The sequence below is a fragment of the Peromyscus eremicus genome, chromosome 4 (genome assembly GCF_949786415.1).
Source record: "Peromyscus eremicus chromosome 4, PerEre_H2_v1, whole genome shotgun sequence".
Lineage (NCBI taxonomy): Eukaryota > Metazoa > Chordata > Mammalia > Rodentia > Cricetidae > Peromyscus > Peromyscus eremicus.
In genome coordinates, this window is record NC_081419.1 from 130,928,795 (window position 1) to 130,940,791 (window position 11,997).

At 47.5% G+C, this 11,997-nt stretch overlaps 1 long non-coding RNA gene across 3 annotated transcripts; it reads right to left on the bottom strand.

Moving 5' to 3' along the window:
• Positions 1-2,174: 2,174 nt before the first annotated feature.
• LOC131909894 (uncharacterized) lies at positions 2,175-9,788 on the bottom strand. 3 transcript variants are annotated; one of them, XR_009378949.1, is made up of 3 exons: positions 8,005-9,788; positions 7,876-7,933; positions 2,175-3,935 (listed from the first exon to the last, which is right to left on the bottom strand). It is a non-coding gene; the product is annotated as an uncharacterized LOC131909894 (long non-coding RNA). The 3 variants fall into 3 exon arrangements; XR_009378947.1 differs by having other exon boundaries at positions 7,872-7,933; XR_009378948.1 differs by having other exon boundaries at positions 7,876-9,788.
• Positions 9,789-11,997: the final 2,209 nt, after the last annotated feature.

Consider the following 11,997-nt stretch of genomic DNA (forward strand, 5'->3'; position numbering starts at 1 on the left):
AGCAAGCAGGAGCAGAGGGCTACTAGCAAAACCTTAAGTAACTAAGAATAAACCAAGAAATAGGCAAGACTGTCACCAGAGGAAAAACACCCAAACTTCTAAAAGGCAGGAAGATGCCTGGAACTGGGAGACACCGTATGTGCTACAAGATAAAGATGCCCATTTCCCTCAAATTCATGCACAGATCCCCTAAAAATCCCAGCAAGGTTTTAAAGCTTGAGCAGCTGGTTCAAAAATGTAAACTGTGTGACAACATACAAGACCAAGATGAGGCCACAAAACCAACAGAGTGGATTGCTTTGGCTGTTATCAAAGCAACTCCAGGGAGCCAACGGATGGCTGGAGAGGAGCCGTTGTGCTGGACACAGCTGGGAGTGAGCCAGAATCACTGGAGGAGAGGACAGCATGGCCAGTACGTTGTATTGGAAAACTTAGTCATCCATTTTGAAATGTATCAAAACTAAACACCAATACCACATTCTAATAGACTTCGCCTGCAGTGATGTGTTAGATGTGAGAGCTGAAAAACAACCATGTGATACAAATGTAAGAAAAGCAGCAGGAAGTTTTCAGAGGGAAAAAAAAGTGGAAAAATATTTGTAAGGCTGGTGAAGGGAAGGTCTTCAGAAGGCAAAGTAAGAGTCTAAATCTGACTGGATGTAGCGGCCTGTAGCTCTAACAATTGGAAGGGGAAGCAGTGAGACCAGAGTTCAAGGTCATCTTTGGTTATACAGTGAGTTTGAGGCCAGCCTGGGCTACATGAAATCTTGTTTCAAAAATCAAAATCAACCAAAAACTCAAACAGTGGATACCCTGGCCCTGGAGAGTGTTTCTGGAGCCTGTGCCTTGGAGTTCTGTGTGCTCTTTCTGACTGAGGAAAAACCAGAACTTCAGGACCGTGGTGTTTGGAAGGGCAAACAGAACACAGGTAAGTATGACCCAGGTAGACAGCAAATGAGACAAGTACCGCATAACACCCATGACTAGGCCGCATCCGTTCCAGATCCCCTCACCATTGCTAAGATGTATGTTATTCTGAAAAGACATGCCTGAAGCTCTGCACTGAGGCTTCCTGGAGGAGAAGGCCCCAGTCTCAGGTGGCAGAGACAGCAGCTGGGTCCACGCCATTCCACCTCTAAAAGGGAGAATGTATTCAGGCTTTGCTTGCTTAATTAAAGTGTAATTTGGAAAGATTCTAATTTGTTTTCAGCTAATTATGCCAGCTCTGTGCTCGGCGGTGTTCATGTGTTTGTGCCCAGGGAGGAAGAACGTTTACTCTGTGTGTGTCTGCAGAGCAAGCTCGCTGATTAGTGAGTGGTTGAGACGGAGAACACGGGTCAAGCAAGCAGGAGCAGAGGGGACCTGCCATCCAGAGCTGCAGGAAAACCCTGTAAGAGGACTAAGGATTAAATCCATCAAGAAACAAAAAGCAAGATGACCCAGAGAAAGCAGCCATCTTCTCCAGAGGGACAGATGCCCTGGGCTGGGAGGGTGCATCGAGCACACAAGAAAGAGAGACTGATTTCCCTCAGGCTTATCTGTGAATTCAGTGTGACTCCAACAAAAGTTCTCTTGGAAATCAATAAATTTAAAATTTGTATGGTAGGACTAAGGCACAAGGCTGAGCAGAGCAGCTCTGCACAGCGGAGAGGGTGAGTCGGTCCTGCTCTTACCACAGCCTATCAGCAAGCCTGGGAGCAGACAGGCAGAGGACTAGGGACGGCCTTACACAGTGCACCCGGCCAGTGGGGTGGTACCAGGTAAAGGGAGCAGGCTTAGATGATACCATCGACATTCTACAAAAGAGTAGGGTGATGACATTAGATAAGATTCGTGAATATGGAATTTATTCTTTATACATGACATAAACATAGATTTACAAACTATATATAAACAAACTATAAATGCTAGAGAAGAAAATACAGGAAAAAAATGCCTTGAAATTAATATAAAAGAAGGCCTCTTCTTTTTTGTTTTTTAAGACAGACAGGATTTCACTGTGTAGCCTTGGCTGTCCTAGAACTCACTTTGTAGACCCGGCTGGCCTTGAACTCACAGAGATCTGCTTGCCTCTGCCTCCCAAGTGCTGGGGTTAAAGGTGTGTGCCACCACTGCCCTGCTAAAGAAGGCTTCTTAAGGTTGCCAAAAGAAGGTGTAAAAGTAAAACCAACAGATGACTGTATCAAAACTTTAATTTTTTCTAAAAGCAATTCAACTAAATGGCAAAGGAACTACAATGTAGAAAAATACTTGTCACTAGTGACACAGCATTAGTATATAAAATGCATGAAATAGATAAAGAACCAGAAACCAATGAAAGATAAAATATCTTGAAAGAAAGAAAGAAAGAAAAGAAAAGAAATGGGCAAGATGTGGTATCATACCTATAATCCCAGTGCTGAGTGAGACTGAGGTTGGAGGACCCTGAATTTGAAGCTAGGATGGGGTACCTAGTGAGACCTTGTCTCAAAAATGGAAGAAAGAGAGAGAGAGAGATGGGAAAGAGGGAGGGAAAGAAAGGGAGAGGGAGGCAAGCAGGCAGAGGCAGAGAAGCAGGAAGGACTTGGCCATATGATCCAGAGAGGGAACTGGGAATGAAGGTAAACAAAAGCCTCAGCTGTGGCATGACAGGGTACACTAACCCGTGACAGTCTTTTTACCCATCCAACTGGTGAAACGTTAAAGTTGGAGAGGTTCTGGCAGGAGACTGTAGCTGTTTTTATCTGAATTCAGGACGTGTCTTCCCTGTGGCCCAACAGTTCCAAGTACTTGTCCTACAGAAATACGTGTATGTGAGCAAAAGGGGACTAATGAAGGGGACCCTCAACATGTTTGTTATGAACACCACCAAAGGCATTTCCACAGTCAACCAATAGGAAACATTAAAACAGAAGGGGACATGCTTGTTGTGGCTGTGTGCGGCCAGCTGCGTGGAGCACTGGAGTGAACGGAGATGCAGACAGCCGCTCGAGGCGAGTCCTGCAGGGCACACAGCGTAGAAAGCACCTCCAGTGGACACCACCTGCCTATGCAGACAGACCAACAAAAGAACAGACATGTTGGAAAGGGCACAAGCAAACACTAGACAAACAGAGGCACTAATATCAGCTCTCCCCTGAAGGTGTACGGACCCAAGGCAGAGGCTAAGGGCCAAGTAGGGATGCCCCATCTGTAATGTGGACTGTATTGAAAAGAAAATGTATTTGTGTTTTACTTGTATAATTGAAATTTAATTCAAACATTCAAATTCATTCCTTGCCAATTAGCTGAGAATGCACGTGTGCTGTACTCTGATTTGTCTGTCCAGGGACAAAGCACGTTCACTTGGTGTGTGTCTGTGAATGCTGCACAGTGATTAGCAAACTGATTAAAATTTGGAAAGTGAAATGAAAAACTGGGCAAGTTTTTCCATTCACGAAAGCAACAAAACTAATAAGGTGTTCAGGAGTCAAGCCATTAAGAAATGTGGAGGATGTCTGTGACCTGCGGGGCCAGCTTTTATTAGAAGGTATTAAAAGCAAAGCAAAACCACACCAAACAAGGGCGACTGACCACGGGAGACGGCGCTGCAGTCGCAGATGGGAGAAGCTGATGGCATCCTAATGATGCTATTTTTCCCTCCAATGCAGTCTCACTTAATAAGGTTTTTTTTTCCCCCCATGGAACTTTGACAAGCTAATTATAAGATATATAAAAGTAAACCAGCAATATAACAAGGTGATTTTTTAAAAAGAATAGAGGACAGGGTAAGGGTACTTACCGTATCAGGTATTAAGACACTTTTCAAAGCCTTGCTCATTAAAATACAGCCTTGGCTCACAAAAACACACAGTGATCAGCAGCCTGAAGAGAAGACTAGTCACAGGATCCTGGAGGACAGTCGGGCAGGGCTGTGAGAGGTGTTCAGCAAGCTTGCTGTCCGTGGGACTCCAGCTCTGTCACATCACACACAAAAATGTGCCTCAGATGGAGTAAACACAAAAGCACAGCAATGACACCAGAGAGTTGTCTGCCCCTGGGGAGGGTCCTGTCTCCAGACCATACTAGTGCAGTAAGATAGGGCCCTTGATGGGTCCCTCTCAGAGTGGACATGGCTCCAGGAAGACCAGCTTTCTATCTACTGTTTGGGTGGGCCGGCCCGACCCTCCCAGCCTGTTTTCTTTTCTCTCCTCTCTTCTGTGTCTATCTCTGACTGGTCCTGCCACCCTGGCTAGAAGTCTACAACCATCTCCTGTCACTAGTGTGGTGTTGGCATGACCAGGTGTGTCTTCTCCAGCTTTCCCTCCCTCCTGGAGGGAACACAGAACACTGCGTCTTGTGAAGGAGATGAAGTTCATGTGAGGTGGTGGATGTGAACCTAGAGCTCACAGGATGGGTGAGGAGAGACTACTTTTTCTCCATCCAGTCACCCAGATGGCTGCCTCCTAGATTTAACTGCTCCAATTCCCCTTTTTGGCTCTGCAACAGTCATACTTTTTGGTTGATACAAGAATACATGTTGACTTTTGGAATTCCAGTCTAAGGCACAGAACACTGGCTTGGCACCTAAAGAGTTCAGTCTATTGCACACAAAATATTAAGACATGATCCCAGCCACAAAACAGGACCAAACTGGTGCTAATTGGACATGCAGGCAGGATACAGGGCAGATAAAAGCTCCCAAAAGAACATGGGATCATATTGTTCTCTAAAAGGTAAATAATTGAGTTTTGCCCACATTTGGTCATATACACATTATTGCTCCAAACTAATTTATCTTCCTCTGCACTTGATCCCAGCCCCTTTGGGAGCTTATTTCAAATAATTGTCTCCATCCCTAATTGTTCAATTACTCTGGCTCCACATCCCAGAATATCCACGTACCAGCTTTGCTCTTTCCTTCAAGATTAAGAAGAAAAAGGCCAGGGCTCTGTTTGTCCCTTTCTCTCCGCAGCTCCTCCCTGTCTGTCTGCCTCTGGATTCTACTGCTGTCTTTCCTGGGGTAAGCCTCTGGCACAGGATTGCCCCTGACCCAGAATATGCTCTGCTGGACTTCCCCTCTTGGTCTGGAGCATGTTTCTGCCAATATGGGGCACTATACACCGATGAGCATGACTGATTCTGTCTTTCTCCTCTTCTGCTCCAGAAGCCCTACTCACTGCACGGTTGTGCCCAAAGAAGCCACAGAGTTAGGCATACTGTCAGGTGCACAGCAGAGGACACTGGAGGTGTGACTGTATACACTGGTTAGTGAACAATGTGCTCATCCTTCCTAGCCTCACCTCTACACCCCCATCTTTCACATCTCCAAGTTTTCCTTCTTGATTCCTTAAAGGACTTAGTGACAGTCTCATGCCCCACTTGTATGTCAAATCAATCCCCCCCTTTATGTTCCTACAACTCCCCCTAAATGCTCTTTTAAAGCCAGTACAAGTCAGCTAATCCTCAAGTCCAAAGGGGAAATTCCTGTCTTATCTGATTGGAATTGCTGCCACATTTGACAATGTTGATTACTTTCTCCTTGAAACTCTTTACTACCTTGGTTGTCATGGCAACCCCCTCTCCTAGTTGTTTGCTGCATCTCTCAGGTCCTTTCCTTTCTGCCATCTCGATCAGCTCCTTGAATGTTTCTAACTCCTGGTCTTGACCTAGGCCCTGTGCCATCTTCTCCACATGCTCCCTAACAAATCACTTTTTTTTGGGTCCCCATTACAGAGTGGCAATGACTCCAGGCCAGTTGTGTCTTTCTTCAGTCCTCAAGCTAGAGTTCAGGTGTCACCAGGCCCACCTGTCCCCCAATACCCTGGCCATATCTGAGCCACTTTCCAATGTCTCGACTGTCTTGCAATACTGTGTTCCCCAACCCAGAAGCTTGCCACCCACCAGGGCTCCACTCAAGACACCAGGGCCACTCCAGGCCTGACCTTCTAAGTGTGTATGCATGCCAGAATGTATGTGTATGTATGTGAGTGCAGGAGCCTGAAGAGGTCAGAAGACCCAGCATGGATGGGTACTAGAAGCCAAGTTCTTAACCATGGAACCTCCTCTCCAGCCCCAGCCTGACCTCTTAATAACAGCCAACCATTCTAAGTACTTCTAGTTTCTGTCTACCAGAGGTTCTGACCCACTCCTCTGAAACCCTACTGGTCTAGATGAGAGCTGTCTCTCATGTGATCTCCTGGCTTTGGAGAGACCAGATGCTTATAGGAGATCAGAGATCTGAGGCTTTCTATATCCCTCACTCCTCACATAGCTCTAACACCTATGAGACTTCCTGGTAGAAATTCTCATGTAGTTGAGGTGGAACCTGGGCTGCTCTACTATGCAGAAGACACACTACCAAGTCCCGTAAGGCATGCATGCCCATGCTCAGGCAGCTCAACTGACTTTGACTTCTGTGCAAGTATGGAAGAAATAGTTACAATTCGGTATATGCCGTCTAGGAGAGACCCAGCAACTCCAGGCCGTGCCCTCGTCCTCATCCCTGTACTTCTCACCACTCTCCTTGCTTGGCTTCTCCAGGTCTCTTTTCTCCCCTATGAAACAGGCCAGCGGGCTGGCTGCCTCACTGCATGCAGGTGGAGGGGCTGTAGTGATCAGACGAGACAGTGGCCATGACCCCATGACATACATTATAAGGAGCTGAGCCCACACTAAGGCCAGGGAACATTCCCTGAGATCTAGATAGAGTAACCATGACTGCTATGTCATTTGTTCATTCCCTGTCATGATATAACGTCTTTGTGACAAAAAGAATCTATCTGAATCTCCATTTCAGACACTGGAGTTGAGACAGACAATGATTATTCTGCCCCTACATCGACAGCTGCCTGTTGCTAGGCGCCCAGAGCTACAAAGAGCGATAAGATACGACCCCAGCCACCATGCAAGAAGAAGCCACAGCTAATTAAGGCTGCAGTTAGGACCCACAGGGCAGATGAAGGCTCCCTGAGAACATGGAGATCAGGTTCCCTGCAAAAAGGAACATGAGCGCAGTTTGCTCCTTCTACCAACACAACTAATCCCCTCACCTCAACACTTAATCCCACTGTTCTGGGGCCCTCTGTGTCTGCCCTCACTCTGCAGGCGGGCTGGCCCAGCCTTCCCCTGTCCTGGTGTGGCCGGGGAGCAGGGGTACCTTCCTGGTGCTGGAGGACCTGCAGCCCCCTTCTCCCTCCTCACAGCCACATTAGAGGTCGATTGTCCCCCACCTGGGTGACTTCTGTCCTGTCCTCAGAGCTGTGCAGCAAATTCTTTGTTGGCTTTCTGGAACCTATGTGCTTTTGTGGTCTCTTCCAATGGCACCTTCTCAGTCTCCTCAGCAGGATCCAAGTTGTAACTGCCCTTGGAACGCCAGTCACAGCTCAGTTTTGGGCTTGATTCCTGTAAATCTGTCTGCGCCTTGTGTATATGTCAAGCCACAGGTGTCTTCATCACTCTCTATTTTCTGAGATGGGACCTTTGGTTGGAGCTCAAAATTTGCCAGACTGACCAGCCAGCAAGCCCCACCGATCCTCTCTAGTCATCTGCTGTGTGCTGCCAATATCTATCTTCGTTTTGTTTTTTTTTATACAGGGCTGGGGATTGAACTCGGGTCCTATCAACTAAGCTCTGAGGTGGGTTTAGAATAGGGCTCTCTTTGTAGCAAACAACAGATCAACAACCTTGGCTTTAAACAAGCCTTCTCCTCTTGCCCAGTTCTGAGTTTAGCTATTTCTGATTGATGATGACATCTGGAGCTATGTTCTCAAAGAATGTGCCACTTGGACAGAGACCCAGAAGGCTAAGGAAGGTCTGACTGGAAACAATGACAGTGAACACAGAATAGCATTTCAAGGTGAGAAAGCCATTAGAATTCTGCCAGGAGACTATGTGGAGAGATGACGGCTCACCTACTTTGCCAATGTGGATGGATCCATCTAGCTGGCATCCACTAGTCTGTAGGCATCCAATCCTGCAAGGAAACATTACTCAGGGGCCGAAAGAATGTCAACCCCACCCTCTCCCTCACCTGTACCGACCTACCTGAATGGTCTGCCAAGACATTTCACCACAAGCAGCAGAATCATCTCAGCCAGTTCCTGGCAAGTTCGCCTTCTTGGGGCTACAGCTATCTTGATTCCTCCATGTTCCAAATGTGGAGGTGACAAGTCTGGGCTTTCCATTCCCCATCAGCACTGTCACAAGCCCAGGAGCCCCTGAAGATGTGATGTTAGCACTGAAAAGGAACTCGGGATAACCTAGTTCAGCGGCCTCCCTCTGCAGATGGGGGACAGGCCTGGTGAGTGGTGGTAACTCTGGCAAGTCAGTGGAGAAGCATTCTCACTGGGGAGATCAGGATAAGGACTTTACCTATCTAATCTCAACTAAAAACAGTACAGGGGTTGGAGCGATGGCTCAGCAGTTAACAGCAGTAGCTGCTTTTGCAGAGGACCTGGGTTCGGTTCCTGACACCCACATGGCAGCTCACAATTGTCTGTAACTCTAGTTCCAGGGGATCCAGTGCTGTCTTCTGGCCTCTATGGGCACCAGGCACACATGGTGCACTTACATACATGAAGGCAAAACACTTATACACATAAAATAAACTTTAAAACAAAACATAGAAGAAAAATAAAACGGAGCTATGGGTTTTAAGACTCAGGTAATAAATTTTTTTCTATCCAGGGATGTGACACATTGTGTGAAAGGGACGCTACAATCAGAGAGGACAGGCTATGTTTGTTAGTTCTTGTTGGAGATCCCTTGTGTGAAATCGGGACAATTGAGAACCCTAGGTGGTGGAAAAAAACTCATCCAAGACTGAGTGATCTCTAGGGGATCCTCAAATCTCAAGAATCACAAGGGCATAAGACCCCTCCCCAAATGCTATGCAGACCTGTGGATCAAGGGAGGGTTGTCTTCCTAGACTTAAGCACTATCTGTATCAATTGGAACGCCCCACGTAGCCACACCCATCTGGCCAATGGATGGGACTCCTTGGTTCCCTTCCATCAGCAGCAGCCTAACACTGATAGTTTCACTTGATTGTGTACTACTTATTGGCGACAAGGTTTCATGTGGCTCATACTGGCCTCTACTTTTTGTTTGTTTGGTTTTTTGAGACAAAGTTTCTCTGTGTAGCCCTGGCTGTCCTGGAACTCGCTCTGTAGACCAGGCTGGCCTCAAACTCAGAGATCCACCTGCCTTTGCCTCCTGAGTGCTGGGGTTAGAGTGTGCCACCACCACCACACAGCTCTGGCCTCTAACTCTTTCTGCAGCCAAGACTGACCCTGAACTCCTGATCCCTCAACCTCTACCTCCCAAGTGCTAGCATGATAAGTATAAGCCTCCATGCCTAGCTCTTCATTTGATGTCATTTCTCACTTCAGATGTTCATTTCCTATCAGCAAATATTTATTTAGCACCTCCCAGCAATTGTTTCAGAACAGATGAGGTCACTGGCCCAGGGCTAAGGCACTTTGGTTTGGGTGGGTGGGTTGTTCCATGCTTGCTGTCCCAGGTTAACCCTGATTAAATAGTTGAGTCCACTCCAAGCAATGGGGACATGGACCATCGCTTGTCCTCGCTCACTGCCAGCCTTAGTTTTCCTGATGTCACTTCTTTGCTTTTCAGTTAACACCTTTTCGATATCTAATTTCCTCCCTCACCCTTAACTTTTAATAGGGCTTTATTTCAGTTTGACTATTTTAAAAAGTTCTCTCCCTCCCTTCCCCTTGAGCAGGTGTATCCCAGCCCTCGAGTCCCATCAACCTCCTCCATCTTCCCTCATTCCACCTTCGACGCTCGACACCCCTCCCTCCTCTACTCATGACTGGGGGGAGGAGGAGGAGGAGGAGGAGGAGGAGGAGGAGGAGGAGGAGGACGGTAGTTAAGGTAAAGCTCTGGAGGACAAAAGGACAGGGGCAAGTCCCAGGTCTGCTTCTCCTCCTGGGCAATTCACATCTGGAAGCCACTTGTACAGTGGGCACAACTGTGCCACTCTTGGGTGCTTAGAGGTTTCAGGAGGTCCTGCTGACATGCTCATGCCTTCTGCCATATAAAAAAAGAGCAGTTCAAAAGGAGTTACCTCTCTAGCTCTCTTCCTTCAAAGCTGGGAAAACGATCTTGTTCTCTCGGCTCCTTCACTCTCTCATCCTCTGCCTCTATCACTATACTAATCCCAAGAGGGATGATAAGATCCCCTGAGTGAGGCAGTGATTTCTTCTTGGTCTTCAAGATGGCAGCAGCTGTCACCCTGACTCCAGATACCTTTTTGGACCAACTTCGTTAAGGACAGGTGAGTGTCTCTGGCACCTGGAGGAGCTCAGAGGTGCCAGCCAGACTGTGAACATGCCATTTTTGTAAAAGGACAAAAGTGAGCTGAGTGCCACAAAGCACCCCTAAGTTAGGAGGGAAGGCTGACAGCAGCCGTATGGACCACGGGTGAAAGGAGTCGGGCTGGATGCTCAGAGACACAGGTGCAACTGAGCAGCTAGAAATGACTGGATCCAAATGAAGAGAAGGCTGTGGGCCTGGGAAACACTGAGGGGCCAGAAAGATGGGTTTACAGACAGGTACAGAAGTGCTGTCAGCTAAGGAAGACTGAGGAGGTCCAGTCTAGTCTTCCCAATTCCAGTAGTAGCCACAACTGCACACCACGCTGTAGGTGGGCACAGATATGAGGGCCATTATGGGAAGAGTTGGGTGCGTGTTAAGCCCCTGTGGGCCACAGTTCCTGTCTGTGCAAAATGGAATCACATAGTATCCACAAAAATGGCTCTTGAGTGTGGAAACAATAGTGCATACTTGACCAATAAGTGAAAACAAGCAAACCCTTTTGCCACCCACTAAAAGCAGCCCTACAAAGAACCCTGTCTGTCTGTGAGCAGGCGGCCTTACAGAACTGAAGCCTGTGGGCTGCAGAGGCTGGTCTTTCCTGAGCAGAGGGCCTGGAGTAAGGCTAACACCTGGCAGAGGGTTTTCAGAGATGCAGGTATCCAGCAGTGAAGTGGGCCTGAAGAAAGGCAGTTCTGAGCCCGTCACTGGTGATGGATGCCCACGATTTTTGAGGAAAGAAGATGGCAAAGGCAAGAGAATGCCAGCCAGCCAGCAACTCAGTGTATGGTCTATCAGAGCTCAGGGATGAAGGGCCAGTGGGCCGCTGTCAATCTGTAGGCAGCGAGCAATTTGCCAGGGATGGGCTTGGTTGCAGAACAGGGAGTCTGCACTCTGCACGGCTGCCCGCTCACCGATGTGCCAGGCAGGAGGGACAATAGGAAAAGGACACTTCCAAACACATGGGGTTGAGGGCACAGGGCAGGGAGACGAGATTTAATCAGAAATCCAGTACCTCCGGCCTGCCAGGTGCTTGCCTCATAGGCTCTCCTCTACAGAAAGGATGCCAAGCTGTGTGCTTTTGGAGGCTCTTCTTAAACGACTAGTCTGGAAAATAATCCTTGTCACTTCAGAGTTGCCAAGAGGAGTCTTGGGAGGTGATTTTCTGCCTTCTAGGAAAGACCAGTCACCTAGTGCCTTTAGGAGTCTAGCATTGACTGACTGAACCACCACCCATTTATCCATTAAACCACAGACCAACAGGTACTGTGCCAGGCCTGGTCAGGCAGGTTCTGTGACTGGTCAAGTGACAAAGCCTCTAGGATTAAGGGTCATGCAGGACCTCAATGATCCAGCTAAGGCGTGGGAACCAGGGAACCACTGAAATGTTTTGTCTGTTTCCTCCCTCACGGGCCCTTCCACATCTGCCTTGGCTATACATGGATATTCTTGGCACTTCTGCATGCAAAAGTAAAACTCAAGTCGATTCCTCTAATACAAAATCCTTTGATTAAATCCTTCAGTGCCTTAACAACTTTTAGCCAGCATTTAAAAACAAAAAAACCCCCAAAAAACCAAAAACCAAAACAAAACAAAAAACGAAAAACTAAAGTAACAGGAGTAAAGGTCACCAATGTCTCACAGGAGATGGTTCTGGAAATGGTAAAGACTTCTTCCTTAACTAGTAAATAAACGGGGCAC